Raw genomic sequence first — 13,357 nt, 5'->3', positions numbered from 1 at the left:
AAACCCACACCTTGCTCAGCTGCCTTAATGAGCAGGAGAACTCTGCTCCACACTGTCACCCAGGGACACTGGCAGATGGAGAAGCCTGTGCCTAAAAAGCCCTGGGCCTCTTCTATTACTGCAGCAGGAAAGAGAAGTTTCAGGGTCACACACCAGCTGTTGCTTGCTGAGCTCAGAAGGGACCCACCTCCCCCGCCCCATGCACAGCCCAAAATGGACACAGTTCAAGAGAAGTCACTGCTGTCTCTATGCATCCTGAGACACTGCTCCATCCAAAGATGTGCCCACCTCCAGCCTACCTTCCACAGAACAAAATAAGGCACTGGGGATCTAGGCCAAAGCCAGACTGCCTCCCCTAAGACTGACCAGAAGTAGACAGACAGACAAACATCACTGCCCAGTCTAGGAACAAAGCCCCACCACAAGGCCAGTGAGGTCTTTGCCCATAGCAAACTGTGTCCAGTTGATTGGTGCCACCTAGATCAAAGCCATCATAGCCATTCTCAGGTCCCAGAGTCAGCCCCATGTCCATTGCCTTGGAGCCAGGACAGGTCCTGAGTGCCTGGCCTCTTCCATTTTCTACTTCCTGGCTAGACAAATCACCCAGGTATAAAAGGTCGCCTTGGCATACCTCTGCTCTCCTGGCCCCCTGGTAGGACCTGCACGTCCCAAACTCTGGCCATCCCCAGTCAGATGACAATATCTTAGGAAGATCCTCTACCCAAATCACCAAGCCTCCGTCTTTCCTGGATTTCTATCCTCTGGAACACTAGCAGCAAAGGGAAGATGAAGGGCTTTTCCATCGAGAAAATAGAGAAGGGGTGGAGGGTAACTCAACAGCAAAGAACTAGCTTAACATGCACAATGTTCTAGGCTCTGTCCCCAGGACTGCCAAAAACAAGGTGAAGGTGTCTCTTCCTCTCATCCAAAGAGCATATTTGACCATAAAAGAAGACACAGGGTGTTCCCCAACTCTTCAGGCACTCTTAGGCAAGCTATACCACCTCTGAATGGAGAGAAGAGGAGGATTGTGAATATCCATTGGCTCATTCTCTGTGGGGTAGAGTCACATATATGCTGATGTGGTGTCCAGCCTAGAAAATATGGCAAGATGGCCAATGAACCATGAATGTCCTCAGCTAACATTTTACCATGAGGAAGGTCTTCCCACATTAGAGATGAACAAGCCAAGCTGGTAGTTTGGATGAAAACCATCCCCTATAGGCTTCGGTATTAAATCACTGAGTGCCTGGTTGGTGGTGCTGTTTGGGAAGGTTTAAGAGCTGTGGCTTTGCTGGGATATATATGTCACTGGCAGAGGGGTCTTTGAGAGTTTGAAGCCCATCTCACCTTCAGTTTTCTCTCTCTGCTTCATGCTTGTGGCTGGAGATGTGAGCTCTCATCTTTCTGCTTCTACCATCATGCCTGCCATTTGCTGTCATGCCTTCCCACCATGGTGGGCTCTTATCCCTCTGGAACCAGAAACCCAAATAAAGTCATCCTTCCGTAAATTTTTCTGGTAATCATGTTTTATCACAACATCCAAAAATTAATATATAGAGGCTTCCACTGGTTATATGAACAGCCCAGGTTGCAAAGCTAGCAGGGGAGAGCTCAAGGGCCTAGCAATCATAAACTGCATCATACTCTGCACAGGCTCTGGGGACTGTTAGTTAGTTAGTTAGTTAGTTAGTTAGTTAGTTAGTTAGTTTGTTAGAGGAGGTGGTTAGAACTCAGCTCAGATGAGATTTGCTAAGCATCTTCCAAGTGCTGGTGTGGTCCCAAGCAAGTGATGGGGGTGTGGTGGGGGGTAGGTATCTGGTGGTGATGGATGCTGATCCCCGCCCTAGGGGAGCCTGAGTCACAGCAGGGGTGCCATGTAACTGTTAGAACTGTTCTTTCCCATGCTCTACTCAAATCATATTCTTTACTTCATTGTGAAATACCAATGACTGGAGAAACCAGAGAGGTCTTTTCAGGGAAGAGAGCAGGTGAGCCAACTCTTGAGTCTTGTGCTAAGAAGCTGGATTCCTGCAGGCAGAGGGTAAGCTAGTTAAAGGGCCGTACAACTGTACATTTGTCATGATAGCCATTCTCTAAGAACCCTGACTTCAATATTGTGATGGTTTATATACGCTCGGCCCAGGGAGTGGCACTATTATGAGGTATGGCCTTGTTGGAGTAGGTGTGTCACTGTGGGCGTGGGCTTTAAGACCCTCATCCTAACTGCCTGGAAGCCAGTCTTCCCCTAGCAGCCTTCAGATGAAGATGTAGAACTCTCAGTTCTGCCTGTACTGTGCCTGCCTGGATGCTGCCATGTTCCCACATTAATGATAACAAACTGAAGCTCTGAACCTGTAAGCCAGCCCCAATTAATTGTTGTCCTTTATAAGACTTGACTTGGTCATGGTGTCTATTCACAGCAGTAAAACCCTTACTAAGACAAATATCTACAACCTAAGTTCATGTCCTCACTCACTGTGCTTTTGAACAAATCCCTGTTCTTCTTGGCACCAGCTTCCTCATCGAGAACTTGGAGACTATGCTGAGGGTACCATGTTCCAGACCCATCAGGAGGTTGAGATAGGGGCTGATTGGAAAAGCACGGGATAAATTATAAACACACAACAAATGTGGCTCATCATGGTTGCTATGGCTACATACAGGGAACCAACAGGAACCATGTTCCCAGCTGCCTCCCCATAATGAGGCAGCAGCTATGGCTTCAGCAAAGCAGGTGGGTTGTGCCCCCCCTTGCTTTGCATCACAGAGCCCATGAGACAAAACTTTGGGAATGAGAGAACCCACAGCTACTGGGTAGGACCCAGAGGGGAGAAATATAGTGTCGGCAAAGTGATGTGTACTCCAAGCACCATGAGGACTGAACCCTAGTGGTGCAGGAGCCATAGTGGGTCACAGCTGTGCCTCCTAAATATAGCCTGACTTCAGCTCCCCATGGAGTTAGGGAGTCTGAGCTGGTTTGCAGCGAAAGCTCTAAAAATAAAGCTACCAGCAGGCCTCTCATTCTCCTTGCATGTTCAGGGCCTACAGGCTGACTCTGCACCTGGGGACCAGAAGGAGAGGGTAGAACGAGGTGCTGAACCATAGGTTGCTTTCTGATGACACCTGATCCTCTTGACAGAAGTGAGCAAGTGAATTCAGTGTCCTGACTTCGGTCAGGTAAGAAAGCATCTGGATTTGGTCACACGTTATCAGACACCTCTGTTCACCTGAAGGAACTATCTTTCCCACTTTGTAGATGAAGACATGGAGGTTGCTTGGTGCAGTGATGTGATTCAGCCAGGGTCAGAGGAATAATAAACAGTATTGAATCATTGAATCTTTCCATACCAGTTCAGCCAATTTTTTTTAATGTTTATATTACCTAAATGTAATCATGGGTTTCATCATGACATTTTCATACATACATGGTGTATTTGGTCATATCTGCTACCACTGACTCCCAGCATGCTCTCTTGTACCCTCCCACTTCTGCCTTCCTCTTCCCATAAGTGTCCCCTTTCCTATTCTACTTTGACATGGTAAGTTTATCTCCAGTTGTGTACAGGAGCATGGCACCTTACTTGTGGCTATACCTCTGAAGAAAATGACTCACTTCCCTTGGCAGCCACCACCTACCTTGGGAAGGAGTGGGACCCTGTGAGTCCCTCCTGCCTCTGTGACAGCATGCTGATGGGCCCAATCTCTCACATTATGCACACTGACCACAGCGGCTATTACAGTGCCAAGCAGCCTGCCCCATGCTCAGGCTCTCTCCTCACCACCTCTCTTCTGCAGTGTTCTTTGAGCCTCAGAAGGGTCAATTCAGATGTGTCATCCAGGGTTTGGCATCAAATGGTTATGTGTCTCTGTAGTTCCTGCTGCCCAGTGCATAAAAAGAAGCTCCTCTGACCAAGGATAACAGCAGTGTCAGTCTCTGGGGACAAACATAATTACTTAGAAGTCATTTTGACAGCAGCCAGGCCACTCTTACACAAAGAGACTGCCACTATTCTCTGCACACACCCTTTCATAGCCTTCACCATGCCATCCCCACTCCCGCCAGAGTCCAATGCTACCCCTGTCTTCCCTAGTCTGCCATAAAAGAAGTGTAGAACTCCCCAAGGCAAGAAATGATGGCTGTCTGTTCTTTCTCTCCACTCAGCTCCTAGAATAATTTCAGGGAATCTATTCAGTTTTTGTTGACTACCTAACTCCTCCCTTTGTCTTATATTCCACCTCCGACCCATGACAAATCCCACAGGTTCACCCTTACCTGGAAACAACCTATATGTTCATCAGCTATACTGTGTCCATATCATGGAATATGATGGAATGAACCATTGACACAATGATGCATGAGTTCCACAGTGACAATGCTGAGTGAAAGAGATGGGAATGTACATGCTATCCATACAAAACTCTAGCAATACATATGTGTGCATGTGTGTTGTGAATTATATATAAATATATTATATACATATATGAATATAATGTAATATATCATATACATATGAATATATAATATATTGTAATATATGTGTATATATGCAGAAATAAGACAGATGACTGCCTGGGACACAGAGGGAATGGGAAACAAGGGTTGGTGCACATGAGCAGGTGAGAGGGTACCAAGGAATAAGGAATGGTGGAAATGCTCATTACCTTGGGTATTGGGGTGACATAGATAAATGCATACACTAAACTCATTAAATACACATGTTAGGCATGGCCTCTTTATGTTGATTAGACATCAGCAAAGTTGTCTTCTAAAGTGCATCAAGGGGTTGGGGATTTAGCTCAGTGGTAGAGCACTTGCCTAGCAAGCGCAAGGCCCTGGGATCGGTCCCCAGCTCTGGAAAAAAAAATCACTAAAGTGCATCAAAAACTCAGCCATTTCTCATCACTTCTGCTGCTTCCCATCCAGGCTCAAGGTCCTACACCATCTTTGACTGCCTCATCTTCCTTGCCCCAGCCCTGCTGAAATGTCACTATCAACAGAACATGCCATCCTCTGTGCCATAGAGGCTTTGCTCCCTGTTGCCCTGTGCCCCTATCCCCAGGAGCTTTGCTCATTGGCTGATGATAAGTCGCATCTGCCCTTTCTCCAAAGACTGGCTCTTACCTGCCAGGGAGGATACATCTCTCACCCAAGGGTCATATGCAGTTGCTGCAGGATAGGAAGATCCAGCAGATGATTCTGCAGAAAGGTTTATGGGAAACCTAGACTAGCATACTGAGCTCCTTCCTCTTCCCTAGCCTGGTTCACTCCCTACAAGCTGCTCCTGGGTAAGGCTCTCTCAATAAGTGCCTGCATTTGTTAAATGCATAGAAGAACCTAAGACAACTGGGACCCAAGTGTTCCTGGGAAACTAAGGAGGGGATTCTGCTAAGAGTCACTCGCCTGGAAATAGGTAGTGATTTTCGTGTTCGGAGTACTTAGTGGAGTTTAGTACAGTTGACTCTACTTGTGCATGAGTGTACACATGCCAGTTTATATGCGTGTGCATGTATATGTGATAAATATGTATAAATATAGATATATAGATATCGATAGATGATACATAAATAAAAATGATACAGATATAGATAGATGTAGCTATGTTTGTGTGCATGCAGGTACACATGTATGTGTATGTGTGTGACCAGACATGTGGAAGTCAGAGATCAATCTCAGGATCCTTTATTTCTCCTATTGGTCACTTTGGCTTTTAAAGACTCATTTTCATTTTAATTGTGCAGACAGGTGTGTATATGCACAAGAGTATGGTTGCCTATGGAGGCCAGAGATGTCAGATCCCCTAGAGCTGGTGTTACAGGTGATTATGAGCCATCAGATGTGGGTGCTGGGAACCGAACTCAGATCCTCTTAAGAACTGAGCTCTTACTCTCCAGTGCCCTCCATTTTTCTTTTTTCTTTCTTCCTTTCTTTTTTTAAGACAGAGTTTCTCACAGAACCTGGAGCTCATTGATCCAGCTAGACAGACTGGCCAATGAGGTCCAGTATCTACTTGTCTCCATCCTTCTCTTCCCCAGCACTAAAGTTACATAAATACAGGCAGGCAGACAGACAGACAGACACCATTGCAGCCAACTTCTAGGTGGGTGCTGAGCATCCTAACTTAGGTCCTTATGCCTGCATGGCACACACCTTACTCACACAGCATTGTTCTAGCCCAGTTGCTATGACATTTACCTGTTAAACTGGGCTGGGTGCTGGGAGACACACACAGGATGGTGCAAAAGCCCCAGAGGTTGAGAGGGACGGGAGATGCTAAGTACAAGGACTCTCAAGTGAGAACACCATGCTTTGAAGAGAGAATATGACAAGCTTGAGACAAATCAATCAGCAATGCAAAGTAAGTGTGAGAGGTGCAGAACTCCTTGAATGTCATTTAAGATCTTCAGTTCCTGAGTTTGGACAGCAGAGAGCACTGAGGTCAGACATAGGGCATAATCACAAGAGCTGCAGGGCTTTGGAAATCCTGCCTCTTTAGTCCAGTTACTCTCATCTGCCAAGTTAAGATGCTGATGGAAAGAAAAGGACTCTGAAACATAATCTAGAAGTATCCAAATTGATACACTTGAACCCTTAGGGTTTCCAATCTGCCTGCAGCCCCAACAGCTGCTACAAGGTCTATTCTTCTGGATGACAAATCTCTTCCTTGCCATCACTGCCATATTGGAAGTCTGCCTACACTTCTTCCCGGTACAGTCCTGACCCTCATTAGCCAACAGAAGTTTAACTGTGAATCACAGCCAGGATTCACAAGGTAGGTGTCCGGTCTGCTAAGAGACCCACCTGTGAGACCTGGCTTGGACATACCATGAGACACTGAGAGGGAAGGTATAGAAGCTGGGGCCAAGGGGCTCATACTGCAATGGCTCATGACGTGGCAGAAACCACACTAGAGCTGGTTTAATGTCAGCATGATTCTGGGGAGTTATTATAACAAGTCATGGGGAGGCGATCTTTAAGATTCAATGATTCCTGAAACCTAACCTAATCCCTAGTTGCTGGCCATTTGCAGAAAATGTTTGCTTAAATCTGATGCAAGAAAGTAAGAACTTGATGCTCCAGGAGCCAAAAGAGTGTTGCTTAGAAGTTGCGTTCAGAAAAGATGAAGATCCAGGCAAACCTATCACATTCTCAATAGCTTAGAAAGACCAATCATCTCCAAAAGAAGGACCAAGACCACTCAGTGGAGAAAGAGTGGCTTTCTCAACAAACATTGTTTGACCAACAAATGGATGTCCACATGCAGAAAAGTGAAGTTGGGACCTTACTTCATATGATTGCAAGAATGAATTCAACTGGATCAACAATTTAAATATAAGAGCTAAAACCAAAAACTCCTTGAATAGAGCAGTAGACTCTTAGACATGACAGCAAAAGCCAGAGGAATGGAGGAATGAGGCATCACCACAACCAAAACCCTTTGTGCATCACATGATATTATCAAGAAAGTGAAGAGTGAGTCCTAAAACTGAATAAAACAAAAGCTATGCAAATAATGCATATGATAAGAGTCCAGTATTCAAAACATATACAAAGAACTCTAACAAGTAGACAGCAAAACAACAACAACAAACACAAACAATCTAATCTAAGAAAATATGAGCGAAGAACTTGAATGGCTATTTCTACGAAGTATAGAAAGAGTCAGCATCCACATTGAAGATGCTTAAGGTCAGTGGTCATTTGGAGAATGCAAATCAAGACCACAGTGAAGTATCATTTCACACCTACTAGGAAAATGGTAATTTTAAAAAACTAAACACCACAAAGTAACGCGTGTTGTCAAGATGTCTGGACATTGTTGTTAAGGATGTAGGGATGCAAAGTGCTTCCCGTAGCAACAATGAAAAGCAACTTGGCAGTTTCTCAAAAAGTTAAATATAGATTTGCCTAACGGCCCCTCAATTCCACTACTAAATGTATCCCAAAATTTTTTTAATTTTATTTCTTCTGTTTGAGATAAGGTCTCCCTGGGTAGCCAAGAATACCCTAAAAATCATTATGTAGCCAATAGTAGTGTCCAATTCATGATCCTTCTGCCTCGGCCTGCCTCATGCTGGTATTACCACCATGTACCACCATGCCCAACGGTGCAAAACAATTTAAAGCATATATTTAAACAAATGGATGTCCCTAAGTGTTCACGGCAGTGCTGTTAACAAAAGCCAGAAGGTGGCACCTACTCAAGTGCTGACCAGTGTGGATGAATGGCTGAACAAATCACAATGGACAGATGTATACATAGACACATAGAGATGGACATAATAAAATACATTCACCTGTAAAAAGGACTGAAGGGCTGACAACACAGCTAAACCTCAGAAACATCATCGTGCCATAAATGGAATTACGTAATTCCATTTGCAGGAAACGTCCAGAAGAGATGAATGCAGATGGGCAGAAGGCAGCTTGGTGGCTATGAGGCCTGTGATGGGTCAGGAGAAAGTGCTTAATTGCTTCATTGGAGGAGTGATGGAAATGTCTTGGAATAAGACAGGAGTGGTGGTTACACAACATCAAAAATGTACTCAAGTGCCCCTGAATTGCTGCCTGTAAGATGGTTGATTTCATGTGATGTGAATTTTTGCCTCAATAATTTATTAAGTGGGGAAAGGATGAAAATTGGATGAGCCGAAGGCTGAGCCGAGACCTCTGGCACACTGGGTCCTCAAAAAGGAGCAGGGCAGTCCATTTTCCACGGAGTGAAAAGAGCACCATATGAAACCACTGGCCCTGCTAGGATAAGCTTGTGTGGAACTGGGGTCCCCACGGCCATCTGAACTGAAAAAGATTAGAAGGAACAGGAGGTCGTGGTTCTGACTTCCAAAAGCAAAGTGGGTGGAATTGTCTTACATGCATCAAAATTGGGGTGGCAGGAAGGAATCGGGCCAACCTACAGTGTCAGCAACTGTGGTCTGCACACAAAATCCCATTCACCCTGTTTTTGTAAAGTTTTATCAGAAAGAATCATGTTCATCTGATTAGATGCTATCTGCAGTTCCTTTGGGGTTGCTGCAGCCAAATGGAGGTGGCCATAAAAATGATCCACTGCCTGCAAAGCCTAGAATATTTATGTATCTATTCATCCTTTCTAGATAGGTTCACTGGCTTCAAACCTATGGAAATGCCTAATAGAGCCCACGATTCTAGTAAACCAGTAGGGGGTTCTTTGTACTATGGGGAATCAACAGAGATGAATGTGTGTGACCGAATGTAGACTCACTAAGTAGAAAACACAGTACTTGCCCTGTTTCCAGATCTGTGCCAGTTCTTAGACCCAGAATTCATCAATTAAAAAAGAAGTTGAGTTTGAGTCCTCTGGTGAAAAGAGGACTTGTAACACTATAGTCAATATACGCTTGTAGACCCATGGCCATGTCCTGAGAGAACCAAGGTCTTACAACAAAGAATAGAAGTTCCAGCTGTCCAGAGGGTTGTTAGATGTGGGGGCTCAGTTGTTGTTGATACTCTAAGACACAAAGCCTAACCGTAGCCCCTTATAAAAGAGGTGCTAGAGATCACGTAAATGTGAGTCCCTACACTAAAGCTGAATGTTTCCAATAATTCATTCCAGTTCTAGAATACATAAGTGAAATACACACACACACACACACACACATACACACATGCACACACACGCACACACACACACACACTCACACACATGAAAAAGGCAGGTCAGATGAACCCTGTCATTTCCTCCCCTACAGTGATCTACTACAAACCAATTAGTTATGCCCCACAGCTTCAAGGGCTGAGTGCTGTGCTAGTAATATTTTTTGTGGTAGTGTTTCAAATTTTGGAAGGCATGGGTTTGCACTGTGTGTGTGTGTGTGTGTGTGTGTGTGTGTGTGTGTGTGTGTGTGTGTGAATCTGTCTGTCCAACTGTCTGTACCTATATCCTCTGACGCTCCTGCTGCCACGATGCTCTACTTCACTGTGAACAACTACCAACAAAATCATGAGCCAAAATCAGTCTTTTTCCCTGTGAGCTGATCGTGTCAGGTTTCATCACAGCTGTGACAGGCTGGTTAACACAGTCACCAGGAACCCACTAACATAATGGCAAGCAAGCAGGACAGCAGGACAGCAGGACAGCAGGACAGCAGGACCGCTCTTATTCTGAAGCTCCTTTCCAATTCTACACTCATCCAAAGAAGCATCCCCAGTTCACAGCCATTTGTGTGAGTTGAGCATCAGAATTCCTCCACAGGTCTGTCTTGGGGTTCTGGTGAGTCTGTCTTACTCGGTGACAATGTAACTGACAGGGTCTGAGTTACCTGGACTTTCCACAGGGCCACACTGATGCACTATGTTGATAATGGCATGTGACATTACTACAGAGGCAGTGATAAGTGTGGTCAGAAGATCAAATACAGGATAAGTTCTCCTTTCCCAAATTTTGAGACTTCAGGAGGTTTTCAGATTTTGGAATGCCTGCATATCCCTAACATGGTATTTTTTGTGACCCTACTCATGTCGAATGGGCAATTCATTGTATTTTGTATATACTTTATACACATGGTCAGAAGGCAGTATTGCATGATACTTTTAGCCAGTCTGCCTTTTGACTGGGACCTCCCCATACACATATATGAGGTTTGTGCTTCCTGCTCTTACAGAAGACCAGAGTTCAGAGCACCAGGCAGGGTAGCTTGCAATTGCCTGTAACTTCAGCTCCAGGAGATCTGTGGGCATACAAACATAGCATTCAATCACACAGGCATGCACATATATCAAAATAAAAGTAATTAAGAAACGCATTCTAAAGCAGCCTCCAGCATGCTGCAGTAGATACACTGGTGGAGAGTGTAGGATGTCAACTGACTTGAGACAAGAAATGCCCATCGTGAGGAGCAAGTGAGTGATCTATCAGAAGAGGGAAGTAGAATATCCAAGATCAGATTTTAACTAGTACAGATACAGACATCACTAGCCAAATAGCTTGCACACATTCAGTGTTCCCAAACGTTTTCACCAATCTACCTCCTCAGCTCACACCTATGCTCATGTAACAACTAATAAAGAGACAAACCCTCCAGGCTGGTCCATAAATGCTGATGCAGTGAACATTGCTGGACTACATGCTTCCTCAAAGGCCCTGAAGTCTTCCAATAGAGCAGCAGTTCCCAACCACTGTGACCCTTTAATATAATTCCTCATGTTGTGGTGACCTCCAACCATTCAATTATTTTTGATCCTACTTCATAACTGTAATTTTGCTACTGTAATGAATTGCAATGTAAATATTTGTGTTTTCCACTGGTCTTAGGTGACCCTTGGAAAGGGTCATATGACCTTTAAAGGGTTCACAACCCATAGGTTAAAAACTGCTGAAATAAAGGGAAAGATTCAGAGGGGAGGTAGGGATACACAGTGACTGATGAAATCTAGTAAATGATGTAGCTTTTGAGTTAAGAGTCTTAAGGAGCACAAAGACAGGAGCAAGTCTGGGGCAGAGACATGTGAATAGTCTTTTGGAAGTGGACACAACATGTAAAGGCCTTTGAACTATATGTTAACACATCCTTTGGGTTACCCACTGTGAAAACCTAGCCAGGCAGTGTAGTCACAGTCTCAGGCAACTGTTGATTTTCACAGAAGCAGAGAAACCATGATGGCATTAACCACCATCCGTGATACACACAGAACAGTACAGACTGTCACCAAGAGAGCAGCTGTCATTGCTTTTTGGCCTCAGGCACATAAGGGGCTATCACATGGCCAAGAGTAACTACCCTTGATCATCAGAAGGAAAATGTACTTTGATGTCACCTAATGGGAGGAGAAATTTATCTGGAATCTAGTTGCTCTCCTGGGGTCTAAGTATCACTATGCCTAGCATTACCTAAAAATTGTCAACTACAGCTTGGTATGGCTATGCTAATCAGGATCTCAGACTCCTTGTAGTTGAGTGCCTGTGTCTCATACCAGTAAAGTTACTCAGGTCAGGGGACATCCCAACCAAGTCTGAAGCAAATATTAGAAGAAGGTAATGAAGAAAAAGAATTCAATCTGTCCTTGAGACCAGATGCTGCAGTGGAGACTGTAACTTGCTCTATTAAGCCCCTAATAAGCTTGGGACCTGTGATGTCAGAATTAGAGAAATGTGCAAAGAAGGCTAAAGTGGAAACTTAAGGACTCTTCAGAAAGTCAGTTGAATGTTGATGGGGCAAACACATGAAGGAATATTAGACATAGGTGAAAGACTAAGGCAGACTTGTGAAGGAATGTTTTGCTGAAGCAGACACAGGAAAGAGGATGTTTTTGTGTGTGATGGTTAATTTTAATTGTCAACTTGATTGGGCTGAGACAATAAAAAACACACAGAGAGATTAAAAAGCACACTCGGGTGTGTCTGTGATAGCGATTCCAGAGACAGCTAAGTCTCAAGGTCTCTGATCTAACCAATGGATTGATGGATTCATAAGGTGATGGCACTTGGGGGCTGTTGAGGTTTGAATGAAGATGCATGACCCCCATAGACTCACAGGGAATGTAATATTGGAGGTGTGGCCTTATGGGAGGAACTGTATCGCTGGAGGTGGGCTTTGAGGTTTCAGAAGCTCAAGCAAGGCCTAGTGGCTCACACTCTTCCTGCTATCTGCCAAACCATATGTAGAACTCTCAGCTCCCTCTCCAGCACTATGTCTGCCTGCACACTGCCATGCTTCCCACCATGACAGTCATGGACTAAGCCTCTGAACTGTAAGCCAGCCCTAATTAAATGTTTTCCTTTATAAGAGTTGCCGTGGTCATGGTATCTCTTCACAGCAACAGAAACCCTGAAGCAGAGGCCATGGAGAAAGGTACTAAGACTGGTTGGAGAAAATAAGTCAGCAGAGGAGTGTCCTCAGGTGCTGTGGTGGTTTGAAAGAGATGTCCTCCATAAAACCTTAGACATTTTAATATTTGGTCCCAGTTGGTAGCTAATTAGGAAAGAGGCATGGCCTTACTGGAGGAAGTATGTCACTAGGGTTGGGCCTTGAGGTTCAAAAGCCATCATGTGCCATTCCAAGTGTTTTAGTTGGCTTGAATTGTTTGTTGTTGTTTTTGAACTTGACACAAATTAGGTTATCTGAGAAGAGGAAATTCAGCTGAGGTCTCCATCAGATTTCCTGTGTGCAGGTCTGTAGTACACTTTCTTGAGTAACTACTGAGTAATGGAGAGTGTCACCCTGGGCAGGTGGTCCTGACTTATACATTAGGAGCAATCCAGTGAGCACTGTTCTTCCATAGCTTCTATCTCAGTTCTGACTCCAGGTTCCTGCCTTGACTTCCTGAAGTGATGAGCTAGGGTATGTAAATGTAAGTTTAAATAAGCCATTTCCTCTCTAA

General features: G+C 44.6%; 1 protein-coding gene across 14 annotated transcripts in view; it reads right to left on the bottom strand.

The window, feature by feature from the left end:
• The window catches only part of LOC134482310 (uncharacterized), a 399,485-nt gene that overhangs the window by 336,118 nt on the left and 50,010 nt on the right, over positions 1 to 13,357 (bottom strand). The window contains exons 2-4 of one of the 14 annotated variants that reach the window (XR_010058338.1): positions 3,783 to 3,937; positions 1,947 to 2,031; positions 329 to 1,472 (exon numbers count right to left, since the gene is read on the bottom strand). The exons of 11 other annotated variants lie outside the window; for them this stretch is intronic. The gene's annotated coding sequence lies outside the window, so the exon portion shown is untranslated. Of the gene's footprint in view, positions 1 to 328; positions 3,938 to 13,357 lie in introns of those variants that run through there. 2 more of the 14 variants (XR_010058337.1, XR_010058336.1) reach the window with 2 other exon arrangements.

Source organism: Rattus norvegicus, chromosome 16, assembly GCF_036323735.1.
Source record: "Rattus norvegicus strain BN/NHsdMcwi chromosome 16, GRCr8, whole genome shotgun sequence".
In the NCBI taxonomy this organism is placed as follows: domain Eukaryota; kingdom Metazoa; phylum Chordata; class Mammalia; order Rodentia; family Muridae; genus Rattus; species Rattus norvegicus.
The sequence above is the reverse complement of the archived record's forward strand: the minus strand, read 5'-3'. Positions and strand labels throughout refer to the sequence as shown.